This window comes from Lepidochelys kempii, chromosome 11 (assembly GCF_965140285.1).
Source record: "Lepidochelys kempii isolate rLepKem1 chromosome 11, rLepKem1.hap1, whole genome shotgun sequence".
Lineage (NCBI taxonomy): Eukaryota > Metazoa > Chordata > Testudines > Cheloniidae > Lepidochelys > Lepidochelys kempii.
The window spans coordinates 36,423,950-36,442,301 of record NC_136390.1 but is presented as its reverse complement, the minus strand read 5'-3'; the positions used below and the strand labels follow the sequence as shown (position 1 = coordinate 36,442,301).

The following is an 18,352-nucleotide window of genomic DNA, read 5'->3' as shown; positions in this document are numbered from 1 at the left end:
CTGATTTGTCTTGTCATTAAAATTCTCTAGTAAAATTAATTCTGCCTTTGCAAGATGGAGGTTTTATATCTATGGACATGTCTGATTTGGGAAATTCTTTAGTTTGGATCTGGAATTAATGCAATATAACGCTAAAACCAAGGGATTTCCTAAACTGATCCTCATAACAGAAGTGCTTTATACACTTGCCTTACAGATTCCACTAAAGATGAACCTTTACAAATTATATGTGAATTATATACATGTGAACCTGTTTGTCATGGTTCTCCTTTCCCCTTTGTTGTTTAGGAAAGATCTGTTTTCTTCAAAGGGATTTTTCCAGGCTGGACAGATGTCCCACCTTGATTCAAAACCCAGATGTAATTCCTCCCTGGTCCAAGAGCAGGTTTGCAGAGAAAGCATTTCATGCCTACCCTTGGGACAGGGGATATAGCACCTTGCATCATTTTACAGTGACCTCTGCAGCAGATTTAAGAGCAACAGTATGGGTTTCAGAGTCCGTCAATAAAACAATCATGAGTAAAAAACAGAGGAAAAAGGTGGGTCCTGGGAGGCACATACAGGACCTTCTCCACCCTATTTCCCCTCCCCCAAATGTCTCCCTTGCAAACTATCTTTTCCCACTACCTCCTGCAGTGCTTACAGCACCGAATTTGTGAAATCACTATGATTTCCATAGCAACAGACTGCAACATCAAAGCCGAAGGATTATGGCTGTACAAGAGAGTAAAAAGGAGCAGCTGGAGTGTGAAGAAGAAAACACTCATGTTCAACCATCTCTAAGAATAGACAGGGGAATGCTGAGAGAGGCTGACAAAGTAAGCTGTTTATTGTTTCAACTAGACATGGGTCAAACCAACACCTCAGAATCAAACACATCCCTAGGGTGTGGGTAGAAGAGGCTTCAAAATCCAAACCCAAAAATCAGACCTGTATCATAATCAAGAGGGATGAGGCAAACCAAAACCCCAACTCTAAGTATCTTTAAACTGTGAGGTATTAGAAACCTCAGATCTGAATTTCATACAGCCCAGGATTATCTCCAGATAAATACCCATTTGTCAGACATGCCCTGCTACAAATTGTACAATATGATGGCTAGATGACTAATACAGGCATCGTACACATCAATAGAACTGTTCAAGGTGGTGAGCAGCAGTGGAATCTGGGATGTTTACAAATGGTAACCAGAAACGAGTATTTCTGACTGAGAAGAATATTTGAATTTCTCTGCAAAGATTGCTTTCACCCGGACTAAGCATCATGCCTTCATGGCAGAAGAGCCATTTCAAAGAGTGGATACCGTCATTTCAGTTTGAACTGAAATTAGTTTTGCTCCATTAAGTTCTACAGGACCTTTAAGCAATGATCTGCAAGTTAGATCCATATTACTCCTGTCTGCTGAAGGCCATCGAGGAGGTGTTAGGGCCTTTATTGAAGTGGATTGTCAATACCGCCCAGGAGGAAGGCAAGATGTTTGCTTCTATGAAAGTGACAGCTATTCATTGTTTTGTCTTGAATATCTCTCTTTCTTGGGAAAGTTATTGAAAAGGTTGTTGTAGCAATGCAGTCAAGATGGTGGTACAGAAGCTACATGGATATATTGCGTATGATATCCTTCTGGTAGTGGCGATGAATGAAGATCAGGGACCCTGTTAGAACTTCAATACCAGCTGCCTTCTATACTGTTGACATGACTATCCATGCTAACAGGGATAGGTGGTATCACCCTTGAGAGTCGCCACTTTTCTTTCTTTCTATGAGAACTTGGAGGATAATTTTGAGAAATTGCTCTGAATATTTCCTCTTGTTGGGCTTCCGCTGGATTCCATTTTGTCACTCCTCCCATACAATCCATATGTGGAGAGTTTTTAGGTGGGTACTGAGGAGATAACGATTATGGTATTTCTTGTGTGCTGATGACAAAACTCATATTTCCATTTCATCTGACTTAGTCAGTATGAGTGAGTGACTTGTCTACTGCCTAACAGAATGGGGCCTAAATAAGGGTTAGGGCTCAGTATGGATAAGACTGAGGTGATGTTTGGTGGCTGGGAGAAGAAATTGGGAGAACTGGGATATTTCAGTTTCCTTGATTAAGTATATCTGGCATTTGTAATATAGGTTCACAAACTTGAGAGTCCTATATGAGTCTCATCTGAGTTTTGAATAGCTAAGCAACAGAAATAACCAACAACACTTTTTGACATCTGGGTATGAGCAAGTCTGATCCTCACTGCTACCTGGAAAGTTTGGGTTCCCAGATGCAGAGCATATTGGAAAGTGTGGATGAAGAAGACATGCTGTCTACTATTCAGGAGCTCAGATACCACAGTGATAGATTAAATGGTTCACACATAATAGGTACTGAAAAGGAGGATCCCTTGATACCATTTGTATCAACAGTTGCCACCCCAGAAGTCAATACTCCCCACATTCTACCTGCACAGTAATAAATAAGGAATGCTCATAAGAAAAAGGTTACTATTATTCTGGGGTGTGTTAACAGGAGTATTGTACATAAGATAAGGGAACGTAACTGTCCCATTCTACTCGGCATTGGTGAGTACTCATAGCTGGGGTACTAGAGTATCTAGTTCCGGGCACTACACTTTAAGAAAGATGGGGACAAATTGTTCTCCTCTGGACTCTGTCCAATGATAAAAAGTTTGGAAAACCTGAGGTATGAGGAAAGGTTAAAAAAACTGGACATCTTTAGTTTGGAAAAAAGAAGATTGAGTGGGTACCCGGTGCAAGTCTTCAAATATATTAAGGGCTGTTATAACAAGGATTGTGATGAATTGTTCTCCATGTCCTCCGTAGGCAGGACAAGAAATAATAGGTTTACTCTGCAGCAAGGGAGATTTTAGATTAGATATTAAGAAAAACTGTCTAACTATAAGGGTAGTTAAGCACTGGAATAGGCTTCCAAAAGAGGTTGTGGAATCCCCATCATTGGAGACTTTTAAGAACAGGTTGGACAAACACTTGTCAGGGATGATCTAGGTTTACTTGGCCCTGCCTCAGCGCTGGGGGCTGGACTAGGTGACCTCTCACAGTCCCTTCCAGCCCTACATTTCTATGATTCTATGCCCCTCGTAGGCATGTCTACCATCCAATACATTGCAGCCATATTACTGCTTATAACAATATTTTCTGCACCTTAACAGGATCCAAAGCTCTCAGTGGAAGGGAAAACACATAAAACACATGGTAATAGAAGACCATACATCCAACAAAGGGTGACTGACAAACAATGCCTTACCCTCTCAAAATGTGGTATGCTGTGGCAGGAGATAAGTAGCCAGACAAACACTACATATTCAGCAGTGGAGCCACAAAGGTTTTGATACCCATTCTCTTGATATCGTGCAACTTAGGGACTGATACCAGGCCCTGCAGGACACACATCTGAGTGAGTACAGAGTGTGAGGGACTGCAGGCCTCAATCCCAGGCCCATGGGTCTCAGGCAATGCTCAGGGCACGACCAACACCAAGCAGCTCACCTGAGCCACCAGAGAAGGGAACCAGTGAAGTGCTAGCTTGCAGATAGCCTTACCCCCAAAGCTCCTGATTGGGGGGGGGGGGGCGTGGTACATCCAGTACTTCTAATTGTCTGAGGAGCTCTGTATAAACCAGGAAGTTGTCTGAGCAACTAGGGGAATCTCAGGCGGGCTGCTACTATGGATCCTTCTGGCTTACCTGATCCTTGAGTCCTGTATTCCCACCTGATTCTAGTTCCCAACTCCCCATCTGCTCCTAGTTCCTGTACTCCTAGTCCCAGACCCTTGTCTATTCCCAGTTCCTGCTTTCCTCCTGCCTTACTCCAGGTCCTTGCTCCTGTGCCTTACCCCTGATGCCCTTGACCTTTGGCTTGGCACCTGACTCGGTCTCAGACTCTGATCCCTGCCTTGGCACTGGACTCTGTCTCCAGCTCTAATCTTCAGTTTGGTACCTCATGCTATCTTCGGGTCTGACCTTTGGCTCCAACAACTAGGCCTGACCACTCACAAACTGGTCATTACCCAAAGCACAGAACAGTGACAGAGAAAATAAGGGCTGCATGGACAGAAAGCAAGATATACAGAGGTGGAACTCCTGTTAGAAAGCATGGACCAAAAGGCACAGGAACTACAAAATGCTCTGATCATCACCGAAACATGAGCAAGTCATGACATGTCATAGATAATAAAGACATGCCTGTAATCACATCATAACAGGTCATAGAGAACCATACCATGCACAGACATATCATAGCAACAAGTATACCCTGAAGAAACATAAGCAGGCCGCTACGTTTCCTCACAGCATCCACTGTACAGAGGCAAAAGACTGTTCCCAGTAACATGAAAATACCACAATGCTTGTGGCATGGATAGAGATACTGAAATCAAAAGACTGTAAGGCTCAGCACCCTCGATTACCAGTTAGCTCTCCACTCCATTCTACCTTCCATTGGCACACACTGGGGCAGCTGTGTGCGGCAGCCAGGGATCTGCTGCATCAAATCAGCAGTTTTAGTGGGAGGGGGAAAAATGGGAGGAAGTTCAATGCATATTACTGTATCCAAAGACAAATGGGAAAGTTGACAATATGACTCTTTTGCATAGTTATTTAATAAATGTCTAATTGTTAAGCTGTTTCCTGGTTTGAGCGAGCAGCTTGCTGACTCACAGCTGAACAACAACCTGGCACTAGGGTCTTCCATGTTTGCTGATTTATTCCATGCCACTCCTCGAAGTGCTCACAGTGCCTGTGTTTCACATCATCCCCTGCCACCAGCATCACACTACTTACCACCTTAACATGGCACTGATACACAACAGGAACAAACAAAGGTAAAAATAGAGGAAGCAATACTAACACAGGCAATTCCAACCACATGTATTCACGGCTGTGAGCCGTAAATCAAACACCAGTTGCTGGGCATAGATAGGGATTCTCATAGGAATTGGCAACTTGCTGCAGCAGACGGGCTTGCTGAGAGAAGAAAAGGTTTTTTTTAACCAACCTCAATCTTCCTCCAGTCTGAAGAAACTAGTCTTGTGGTTATCATTTAGCCAGTTATCTAGCTGCACAACTGCACTGACAGGCAAAGCAAGAGTCTGCAGACCTTCATGGAAACAGGCGCATCCCTTCCACAGTGCCAGGTAACTGTCAGCCACCATAAAGTTAGAGAGCTCAAAGAAAACATTTTAAACACTTGATTATAAAATATCGCTTGTAGACCAGGAGATATTGAAATTAATCATATAATCAAGTTCCATCTACACTAGGAATCCAAGAGAAAGATCATGTATAATAGAACACTGTCTGTACTGATCCCCTTCCACACCTGGGAAGTCTGGGAAATTTGTTAGACCATAACCACCATTTCATTGTAATGTTCCTTTGGAAAGAATATGTCTCTGAACAACAGTGAAAGGGCCGAAAAGCTTTGTGGGAATTACTGAAAAGAGATTTTGAAGGAGATAAAGTGCTGTACTGAAGGTCCCTAAAGAAGCTTTTTGTTCATTATGGTGTCATCTCTTGACGTTGCAATGCAAAATTAACCCTAGAAAAAACAACTCAAAAAAGCCAAACCTCTGGTACTTCACTGGCACCAGAGGAGAAATTCAAAACCACAAAGATCAGCTATGTCAGTTGTGCTGCACAGGGAGAAGTAAAAACCTCTCCTATCTTCCACTCCAGCCATTGCTTTGAAAGGTGATAAAAGATACCTAAAAGACCAGATAACAGACTGGAATGTGACAATAAGAAATCAACAAAATCCTCATGCAATGACAAAGGCAATGACAAATGACTCAAATGGCACTTTCTTCCTAATCGTAATTTGAAAATAAACTGACTATTCCGCAAAACTGAACACAATAGCACACTGTTCACATAAGATCACATTTGAAATAGACAAATCCCACAGACGAACAGTTATGGCATATATTTATGAAGAATAAACCTCAGATACATCCCATATAAAATAGCCATAACATAAACAAATATGAAAAGATAAATTATATACTGTTGTGCTTTAGATGAAAATCTCACTATAGGAATCAGTCTTTGACTGAAGCTCAGAAAGAAGAAAAGCTCGGGAACACACTGGGTAATACTGTACCTCAAAGCAGCACGCTGGAACCCCCATATTCATCACCGTCATGTAAATTATATGTTTTGTACAAGGTATGCCATGTAAAATATCATATGAAAGGTCATGATTTGATGAAACCCATTGTTTTCAAAAAATGTGTATCGTTAGTGTGTATCAAGTTATGAGATTCTGCTATATGGTTGGTTTCAGAGTAACAGCCGTGTTAGTCTGTATTCGCAAAAAGAAAAGGAGTACTTGTGGCACCTTAGAGACTAACCAATTTATTTGAGCATAAGCTTTCGTGAGCTACAGCTCACTTCATGAATCTGATGAAGTGAGCTGTAGCTCACGAAAGCTTATGCTCAAATAAATTGGTTAGTCTCTAAGGTGCCACAAGTACTCCTTTTCTTTTTGCTATACGGTTGTTACTGAAATATGCTGTAAATTTGCTAGGGACATACAAAGGAAGCAAACCACACCCAGGACAGTGTTCAATGACCATGAATCAGCAGAAGAGTTGTCAACAAGGGATTTACAATACTGTAAGAGGGCTGCCCAAGCACCACTCAGTGGGGACCGCTCAACTCTATGACTCCGTTGCGCAAGACCACACCAGGAGGATTGCTCAACCCTGTGACTCAGCAAAGCCCATCAGGATATGTCTGGGCTAATATTTTCCAGGCACATGGACAACAGGTATAAAATAAGGGACAGTAGCATCATGCCTTTGGCTTTTCTCCTCTCCCACCTACACTGTAAACAACAAGAACACTCAGAAAACAAAGACTTGAACTGAGGAGACTGGTCCCAGGTTTGAGAGAGCGAGAGAGAGGCCTGTGTATTAAGAACTGTAACATCCAATGGGATGAGAAAACTACTAGATCTAAATACTGACTGGTGTAATAAGGTTTAAGATTTAGATTGCGTGCTTATCTTTTATTTTCTTTGGTAACTATCTCTGACCCTTTATGCTACCACTTATAATCACTTAAAATCTATCTTTCTGTAGTTAATAAATATGTTTTATATTTTACCTAAGACTGTGTGTTTTTGTTGAAGCGCTTGGGAAATCTCAGCTCAGTTTACAAAGGCTTGTACATGTCCTCTCCACACTGAGGGAGGGATGGACTGGGTAATAAACTTACACTGGTCAGGCTTCTGACCAGGGAAAGACAGTACAGCTCTGAGGTGCAAGGCGGGAGAGCTGGGGGAACTGGCTGGTACCTTTCTTTGTGTGATTCATGAGTGGCTTTGGGAGCATTCATGCAATCTAGCTGGATGTGGGGCCCTACATGCTGTTGTGCTGAGTGATAGCAGCACCTAGAGGGGTTTGCTGCTTGTCACTAGCAAAGCATTGTGAGAGACAGCCCAGGCTGGAGAGTTAAGGGGGCACAGCGGTAGCCCACTTCCAGGTTGTACCCTAGGGATCCCATCACACACACTTTGAGAAAAAAAAATTTCCTCCCTCATCCACTTGCTAGATCCTGTTTAGCATTTATTCCTCTCAGATACCCAGAGGATGAGTGTCTTAATAAAAAGCTAGACAGACAGATATCCAGACAGTAAAATAAAAAAACAGAGGCACTGTAAAAGATTTAATCTATGAGCCACCAAGTACACCTCTACCCCGATATAACGTGACCTGATATAACACGAATTCGGATATAACATGGTAAAGCAGCGCTCTGGTGGGCGGGGCTGCACACTCCAGAGGATCAGCGCGTCAGCGTGTCTGGCTCCAGCACGCTGCTCTGAATGGCGTGTTATGGGTGCCGGGCCAGGGCCGAGGGGTTGGATAAGGGGCAGAGAGTCTCGGGAGGCAGTCAGGGGACAGGGAGCAGTGGGGGTTGGATGGTTCGGAGGTTCTGGGGGCGGGGCGGTCAGGGGACAGGGGCGTTGGATAAGGCATGGGAGTCTCAGCTTTCCTCCTCCTCCTCCGTATAATCAGATTAACACCACACGGGTTCCACTCCATGAGCCGCTATCACTGATTCAGAGACAGGGGACTGCAGCACTGCAAGCGGCGGCACTTCCCCAGCTCGCTCTCTGGCTCAGACACTAATACCCATGTTTTCGAGGCGGGGAGGGAGGCTGCACTGGCTGTGGCTAGCGTGCCTCCCTTGCCCCCTCCCCTTTACAGCAGCCACTTTCTCTGCTGCTGCCTGACACTCACTGCGGCTCCGCGAACCGCATCCATCCCTAGCAGCAGTGGCAAAGCCGGTGGGCTGGCAGCAGAGCACGACCCGATCCCGCCACCGCACTGCCCCGTGCCACAGCCGTTCACAGCAACTGCTGCAAGCCAGCAGCCCCACAACAAGTGGCACAGTCCGGCCATGGAAACGGCTCCGGAAGCTCCATGACGCCCAGAGCTCCCTGTCAGCCTGGCCCGGGGCACCGCACACCCGCTGTCACCCCCAAGAGGCGCCCACAGAAAATGCTTTTGCTCGAGGCCAAAAGCAAGTTCAACATAACGCGGTTTCACCTATAACGTGGTAAGATTTTTTGGCTCCCGAGGACGTGTTATATCAGGGTAGAGGTGTATGGCACTTTGCCTTGATCTCAGTTGTATCATCAGGGATGAGTGCAAAAGTAGATATTGTCTCTAAGAGACATACATATTTGTTTCTAAACAATAATCAGTTCTTTTTACAAATGAATCCTATTACTAACAAGAGGATGCAAGAAGTAGATGTTGCATATAAAACATTACCGCAAAGTACCCATCAGAAACAACGCCCACCCTCTGACCAGTCAGCATGTGTCATAAACTAGCAAGACTTGGGAGGGTAATTTCAATTAAATCATGAATACTGATGCTCACAAGCAGAGATATTTGGATTATTTAGTGTGAATAATATTCACTTTGAATTTAGGTCTTTTTCTTGTTTGTAAACTAAATTTGATTTTTACAAATCTATTTGCAATGGGTAATTACTTAATGAATTGTTCATGTGAACAAATTTCAGCTGATAGGCGTGCTTGTGAATGATTTACCTTGACTATTCATTAATCGAGGTGCATGATTGGTTACCAAAATCGTATTGTATTGTTTTGCTCCGCTCCCTGATTGGGTGACTGAAACATTTTAAGCAAGAAAGTGATGAACAATGAATAGGAATAAAATGATAACTATACTTGTTTACACACAAATAACCTTGTTGCATGTGAAAATAAGCATTCATGTAAGGGGATAAACATTAATGCGAACAAAAATCCATTTGTGTGAATGCTTTCAAATAATGAAGGTGCGAAACCTGGATTCAACAGCTGTTTGGAATTTAAATGAATGTTCGCTAAGGCTATTTCTACACTTAGAAGCTTAAAACAATGTGCCTTTGTTGCGTTATGCCAACAGGAGAGAGCTCTCCCATTGACATAATAAAACCAGCTCAACAAGCAGTGCTAGTTATGTCAGCAGGAAAGCATCTCCTGCCGACATAGTGCTGTGGACACGAGCACTTATGCCGGTAAAAGGTATGTTTTATTCATATCCGAGCAACAAAAGTTTTGCTTACGTATATGCTAGTGTAGACATGGCGTAACCACTGTTTTGCTGTAACTGGCAGCTCTACTCACAAGCATCAGTTGCCTGACTTAGGCTGTAATGGCTTCACTAGGAGAATATATACGGAGCAAGAAAATTGCACGTAGGGACTTTTCTATGCAGACCAAGAATACAGAATTGCTTATCACTGTGGCAGTGCCAATGGCTTTCTGATTCCGAAAGAATCCTGTGGCCATGACTCCCAGGGGGGTGCAGACATTAACCAGGGTGGTTGCAACTAACTGCCAAGGATAAACCATGACTCTGTGTGTTTGACTTGTCAGATCCCCTTGAAACTCCTCAGAGGCCCAGTCTGAGTGTCAAGCCTGTTAATCTGAAAAACTACCTCCAGAAGCCTGATCTTAAAGCTAATCTTTGGCCTGTAATTTCTGAGTGGGCATGTGGGAGGGCACTCCAGGGCAATGGTCGGGGTCTTTGCCAGCCAAGAAACCTAAAGGATGCCTCCTTTCTGTGCATCTGTCTTCTGTGCCTCATATTGACCCATATGTACACAGAAAATATGCTGCTGTGAGATCTAGTCTCTATATGTCACATCTTTGTTAAATATTCAGGGTAATGAGTCAATGCATAGCAGCTGGTATCAGCTGCTCCCCTAGTGAAGGGACTTATGGGAACAATTTCAGGTGCACATTTAAGTCTCCATATACCATTTTCATCAGCTGGATTCCACTGAGAAATCTACAGAGGGTGCATTTTATTGGTCTTACCTTTCTCCTCATATACCCTCGGTCCAGGCAGAAATTTGTGTCTTTGTGCTCAGTGGGTGCAAACACCATTTGCGCTTTGCTTCTTCAGGCTCAGCTGCCCTATTTAACAGCACAAACCCTATCAACATTTGCCCTGAAATGTATTACTGTGAAAAGTATTATTGAATTTTTCTTATGTAGTGGAAATTCTATTACTACTACTTGGGGAGGGTGTGAGGAGGGAGGACTATTTGCAGTTTCTCTGCCAGGCGCTGATGACAGTAACAAGGGCCAGGTTCTATAAGTCTAGGGGACCCTTTCTATTAAATTAAATGGGTGGCGCAAGTCCTCACAAACGCCATACTTCCACTTTCAGCTCTAACCAACTAAAATTTTATCTCCCTGGTCACATATGTTTCCAGGAGTTTCTTCCCCATTCTCAAGCGCACTCTTGTCCTCTATGATATGAAACCACAAAAAAAGTTTATTCGGAAAAACACAGCCATATATTTAAATAAAATAAAATTACAAATCCCAAACAATGTATGAGAGAGTTACACCCAGCCCCACTGTCTTAGTTAATTTGCCCTACTAGTCAAGGACCAAGAACTCAGTTCCTACCCACCTAATTCTCATTCATGAACCCAATTAGATATCATGGTGGTCAAGTATCCACCAGGAGACTCTCTCTGCCTGTATGCTTCAGTCCAGCAAAGCAAGCAATACCAATTAGGTCCTGCAGAGTTAAATCTGTGCCACTGTCAGACGAGTCCTGCAGAATCTGCTCTGCTGGCCAGGTCCTGCAAAGCCTGGTCTACACAGAGTTCCAGATCTCCTGGTTCTTTTGACAATGCCCCTGGCATCTCAGAGTCCTTCAGCTCTTACTCCTCTTTTTTTTTTTTTTTAATTTTGGGGCTCTGTTACCAGAATCCACTACCTTTTAGCGCAGGGTGGCTTGCTCTGCCCCAAGAAGTATCTCTTATAATTTCTCCCTCATTATATGCACCATCTAATATAATTTCAAAACCACAACACAACCAAATTCCACATAAAGCACCACACAGAAATGCATTGTAGTGAAGTAATAACATGTAAATCAAGCCTACCAGAGCTATGTTTCCCCCTTTCACCCACAAGGGGAAGCAGAGAGTTCCATTCCTCCAAGCCTTCTAGTGCTGGAACTTACATCTGCATAGCATAGTGCCAAATCCTTCTCACATGCTTTTCCTGGGATCATTGACATCAATGGGACTAGTTGCATGAGATAGAAATTATGGCCAATATTCTGCTTGTCTAAGGGCTTTTTAAAGTGACCTTTCCTTTGTACTTATATGTGTGGTGTTTGGCCTCTAAGCTTAGCAAAAGGTGTTTTGTCTATGGTAGAGGTAAGGACAATCAAAGAAAGTGGCTGAGAGGAACTACGGTAAAGGTGAATTTAAAATGTAGCTCATAGCTTGAAGTATGGACAGATCTAAATTTATGATCGCATTGTTTATAGCAGTGGTTCTCAACCCACGGCCCATGTGACATCCTCAGGGTCATACAGGTAGTATACATATTGTGTGGATGCCGCCCACATAACACAGAGAGAGCTGCATATGTGACCCACAATGGTAAATAGGTTGAGAACCACTGATTTAGAGGTTAACGGCACAGCAGAAGCATAAAACAATCGAGTTCCTCCCATATTCTAGCCTCCTGTTCCTGGATTTTTATTTGTAGGCTATTCTCCACATTTCTTCTATATTAATAAGTAGTTAAAATTGTTCCTTTCAACATGGATTTCCTTGCAGTTGTCTACATTTTATTTAATCTCCAAAGGAGTACAGTTCCAAGGAGTTTAGAGATTAACACAGGAGCCTAACCTGTATTACAACAATGCTTCCACTTTTTACTGCTCCCAGGAACTTCTTGGCCAATAAAAGCACAACTCACATGGGACGCTATCCTAATCATGTGCATAAACCATAAGAAAATTAATGCAATGCAAGAAAAAGCAGGAGAAAGATGGAAAATGAGTTATATTACATAATGTATGCAAATGTTCCCAGAATCAATGGTAGTCAAGACTCACTGCATCCATCATATCAATTCTAAGGCAAAAATCAAAGGAATATAAAGGGAGGACATTAAAGCATGGTTACAGTTCAGGAATGCCTATTAATCCTCTCTGTACAGAATTTTCAGCTCCAAACAACTACTGAGCAAAACCAAGCTTCAGATAACAAGACCATCATAAGTCCTATTGTTTTACATGGATGTGAGACCTGGGCACTTACTGGGAGAGAAAAAAAAAGACTGTTAAATACCTTTGAAAATAAGGAGCTGAGTTGAATTTTGGAGTCAGTAAGAGAAAATGATGTGTGGAGAAGATCTAATAGGGAACTATGGGAGGTCTATGGTGAACTAAAGTATAGCGTTTGTAGTGAAATCCCATTGACTTCAGTGGGCAGATCATTTAGTCAGGATGACAGAAGACACTGAAGCTAAGCATCTCTTGGCAGGACAGCCTTGTAGTGTCTGACCTCTTGGCTGACCAAGGAGATATTGGGAGGGATGGAGGGATATTAATGTGAATTACCATCAGAGAGAAAAATATGCTCCTGAAAGAAAAAGGTGGGGATAAGTAGCCAAGAACCTGCACTGTCTAGAGAGTCAGGGAGTAAGTAAGTATATAAACCCTCATGCTTCAGGACATAAAATTACTTTCACTGATAGAGATGGAAGCTTTCCCTACAGAAGTTTTTTCCATAACTATCCATGGTGAAGTTTCTTGCATATGGTGGGTAAGGTGGGAACACAAGGGGTGTCATTTTCCTGAAGGAAAGCTCACATTTCAAAAGTTTGGGAAATGTTGTAATACCTTAACCACTAAGGGCAAAAAAAAAAGAAACTGAATACCTGCATAATAAATTTAGGAGAGCTGAATTGGAAACAATGAGTTTAATGAATTTATTATTTTCTTTTGGGGAATGATACACAGAGTAAAACATTTTGTCTTCACGTATATAATTTGATAAACTTCTATATAATAGAAGAAGTTTTAACAGCTGTTTCACACAGAACAAATACATTTTCTCCTCTTCAGACTTGAACAGTTAATGCAGAAAATTGCTGAAAAGCCGTAGCCTGGCAGCAAGTTGCACTGCACTACATTAGTTTTCTCTTTCTTTACATTACCATCATAATCCTGCATAACACAGATGTAGTGACAGGCAATGTGAGATGAACACTCTCATTATTTTCAGTAGATAAAATTGTTGCTTCTATTTCTAGAGATAAAAAGACTCATGCCAAACTGGCACAATTCCATTACAGCTGTAAAGCTGCCTCTTGTTATACAGGAATCACTTACATCTTGTATTTTTCTAAATATGTTCTGAGATACTTAATAGCCCCATATAAGCTCACCTTATAACTTATCATGCTTGTGTTATACAAGATGCATGAAGCTAGTACATATCATTACTAGACTCTGTCTTGTTTTAAATTGACTTTGCTTTGCATGTATTGCTATGCCACATATTATTTTCAATAAGAAAGTCTTCTATGATTAATTATATTGTTCCCATATAAGGGAACACATTAATATGTATGCATTTTATAATCCATTTACTAATCCATCTGCTTTATTAATAATGTTAATATTTCTCTTTTATAATGAAACAGATACTTATATCATCTCCCCATATTCATTTCAATTAATCAAACTAATATGTAGAGCCTACTTTAAATCACTCTTGGAACTCACTGTGTTGTCATCAAAATGAATTTACTATTAAATATTTAATCCCCTGCAAATTATCTACGTCACTATAACTTGTAATAGGTTAATACTACATATGATGCACATCAAAGGAGAAGACATGCCTCACTCAATACCGTAAAATTAATCAAGACTTCTGATCTCTGGTAAAACAAAGTGCACAGATAATATTTAAAGGAAAAGAAACACATTCAGGTTTGTCATTTGTTCTATTTTCTTGGAACAATCAGGAGACAAACAGAAACACCAGTTTAAAAGCAAAGAAAGGTTAAGAGTAATACAGAACAGTAGTGGTATTTTGCCTATACTGAATACCAGTTAACAACAAAAAAACAAAATATGTGAAGACTGTAAAACTGTTCTGAAAACAGTTTCTTAAATGAACAAATATCCAGCTTCTTCTCCCAAGGATAAAATAATATTGCAAAGAGAAGAATTAATTCTTTATAAAATGAAACCTCTAGTAATGTTAATACATATTTTAAGACAATTATAGTTACACTAATTATTTTGAAAAGATGAAAAAAAGAGGGTTTTTTTATTGAACTAATAGCCTGAAGAGCGTTCACTTATCATGGTTTAGCAAAATTTCATCATGGTGAAAAAAATTAAAGTATTGATTTATACAAAATATGTGAATAAAAGCGATTAAACGATGGTTGACTTTTGAGATGTAATACGTTTAAACTGTTTTCCTTTTATGGGGGGAAAAAGAAGGTATCTTACATTTTAACAGAATATCAGAGACAACTCAACTGCTTTCAACAATCAACATACAAACTATAAAAAGGAGTGCAACTTCATTAAACATTTTGCAAGAAAAAGAATAAGCAAAATGTAATATTTTATTTATACATAGTGAACTCAAGCAGAGAAACTATTAATAAGGTCAGGGCCTGGATCCTGGTCCCATTGAAGTCAATGCCCCTGATTTCAGTGGAAAGTACGATTAGAACTCAAGATGCAGCTCTAATGTCTAAGACCCAGACATCAGTTATTACCTTCTGCCTATTCCTCCTCCCACACATACACTTCTTCCAAGGCTATTGAGCTCTTTTCCACAAACCCGGTGAATGCCTGGCAGCAGCTAACAGAACTCTGGATAAGAAACTATAGATCTATAGTTCATCCAGAATATCTAAATTATTAGGTAACTTTAAAACTAATGGCAATATACTGTAGTTTTATTCAGTATTTCTCCCATTGTCATTATTAAGGGGTAGATATTTTTAGCCAAGAAAAACCAAATCCATCTGTAGCAGTGGGTTTCCAAGGAGACAGAATAATTTAAATACAAGATCTCAGTTTTCATCAACTCTTCTTGGTTACTGGAGCTACATTCAGTTGAAACTCTCATGTTAAAAAAAATATTATTCTGAATGTGTGTGGGATCAGACTGTATAGGCTTAAGATTGTACTTTAAATAGTTTGTCAATCTATAACTTCAGGTACCTGTAATCATTTGTTTTTCAGAGCTCTCTCTAAATATATTTAACAGAAAGTACTAAATTCCTCACAATAAATCAAAATAAAGTTAAAAAATACATGGGAAAAATTTATTTTAAAATATGTAGATGATAATGGTAGATTCAATTTATTATTTCATTTTTTATCAACACTGGTTGGTAAATAGTTTATGTATGTAACATTTCTACTCACATTCAGGTATAAAGTGCAGATATGGAAAACGTTGTTCAGTCTTTTGATAGAACATTTGTGGTTCCTTTATTTTGTTAGAAGCCTTATTCCTTCAGGGTTTTTTAAAAAAATTCTGATAATCATCAACCCTTGCATTAGTGTCCATTCTCTGGAGGGAAATCCTGGAGGCAAGGGCACTAGATTGGATGCTTTCAGCTGGGAAGGGAGGCACAGAATTGGAGAGAGAGCAAAGCCCTCTGCCCTTACATCATTTGATGCTCACTGGGAAGGTTATTGTCCATCCACACTTTTTTTTTTGCTGTAAGAATCTGGGGCATGATCCCATTGAACTCAATAGGAGATGGATCAGACCCTTATTTTTTGTTTTTATTTTTCCATTTTATTGCAATTAAACAGTTTGTTCACCCCTCTATTGTCTTAGCAGAGAAAAGGAGGCTGGGGATGATTTTATAAAACAAAGTATTATAAATTTTCCCACACACTTCTGCACTTGAGGCAGAAAGCACCTTTCCTATTTCCATAGTTCAACTTCATTGTTGCATAAATGGACTGTGGTACTTAGAGATTAAGTATCTATTTTGTATTTACAGCTACCATAGTTTTTTTGTTTGACGGAACAATATTGTATTGTTATACAGAGATTAATGTTTTTTTAATTAGATCTATTTGATGATGAAACTTGCAATATTACTTCAATTCAACCTAATTTAGAAGTGTTCAAAATGTACAGTAATATGTAACAGAAATTAATGTTTTAGAAATAAAAATATCCAATGCATACTGTAAAAAAAAAGTAGTGCTTAAATAACCTCTTCCAGAAGAACTGTGTTCATATAGCCATAACTGTCCGTTAATTTACATATTAAAGTATTTTCTAATAATGTATTAACTTTTGGAAATTCCAGAAAATTTCCATCATCAAATGAGAAAGTGGTAGCCCTTCAAATAGGTCTGTTTCACTTAGATAAATACAGTTACTTCAGTAGCTACACTTGTCCCTTCTACTTTCCTAGAATTGCTATACCCAATATCTTGAATAATATAAATACTATGATTATCTAGCTGCAAACATTTAATTAATTATCTAAGGCAACTGGTAAATTAAATTCCATCACTAAGTTGCTCTGAAAAATACAAAATCTTCTAAAATAATGAACTTTTAAAATAATAATAAATAATAATAATAATAATGAATCATCACATTGAGCCATATCTTGCTAACAATTTTTAGTCACAACTCATTGATTTTAGGGGATTTTATGCTTAAAAACGGATAGTAAATATCACATATATTGCCTATGTATAAAATATCATGCTGGAATATATCAGCAGAAATAGAAAGAGTTAATGGGTGAAATCCTAGTGTCATTGAAGTCAGTGGCAAAGCTTCCATTAACTTCAGTGGGGCCTAGGATAATCAGATGTCCCGATTTTATAGGGACAGTCCCAATTCTTGGGTCTTTTTCTTCTATAGGCTCCTATTACCCCCACTCACACTTGCTGTCTGGTCACCCTAGTGGGGCCAGTATTTCACTCCATAGATTAAACAAATAGAACTATCTAGGTAGGTGTATGATCCCAATTGTAACGATCTTGGAGTTCATTAAATAACAAACCAGTGAATGAAAAAGGAATAAATAATCAAACAAACTGGAGAGCTTCTGTAGTGTGCTGCTGCAAACAGTCATGCAGTGTTCCCAACCCCCACCTCCAGAGCACATCTCCAAATTCCCACACTCACAACACTGTTCCTTATGATGGAGCATCTCCAAATCACAATCTTTCATAAACATATTTCTATATCCATCATTAAAATCTAGGCAGAACTGCTGAAGCAGTGGCTGTTTGCTACAGTCCGTCCTAATGTTTGCGGATTAGGGATCTCCTGATAAAGTACACACAGTTTGTATGAGATTTACTATATGATTTAAGAATTTTTTTCAGCTTGATATACTTTCTTATACAAAAACTATTATACTATTATTCAAAGATGGTCCAGAAGATTACAGTAACATTATTGCAAGCTTTTGAACTATTTTTCAATTTTGAACTATTATTGTAGAATACTGTGTTTTTGTTTTGTAAGGGTAACTGAAAGATATACATCATACTTTGTCTTACAAAAATTAGTTTATTACAGATATGCAAATTACATTCAGTCATTCAAAATCTACAAGTCCTCCAAATGTCCACAAAAATAATTAAACTGTAAAAGTTGCTTTTGGAGTGCATTCATACTATATACAACTCAATTAGCACACTAAATAAAAGTGGCGTGTTTGCTGAAGTCTTTTTTTTTTTTTAACCTATGTCTAAAGAATCTTTTTAGATTTTCCTACACCATATTATTGCTCTTTCCATGTATTACATTGTCCAGCAATAAGTGCTTCTTACTGCACAAAGACCTCCTGGTTACTGAACAGCTTCAGCTGAGACTGACAGCTCGTGCTATCATATGAGAAAGTTGTCGGAGAGAGTCAAACGTGCAACTGATTTCACAGTCTGTGGATCTCTTATCAGATGAGACCTTTTATGAGGGAGCAATACCGAAGCTGCTTCAAAGTCATTAATGCTGTACAAATTACAG

The 18,352-nt window shown here is 40.0% G+C and overlaps 1 protein-coding gene across 1 annotated transcript in view; it reads right to left on the bottom strand.

Moving 5' to 3' along the window:
- The window catches only part of CSRNP3 (cysteine and serine rich nuclear protein 3), a 161,141-nt gene that overhangs the window by 95,164 nt on the left and 47,625 nt on the right, over window positions 1–18,352 (bottom strand). The window lies entirely within an intron of this gene.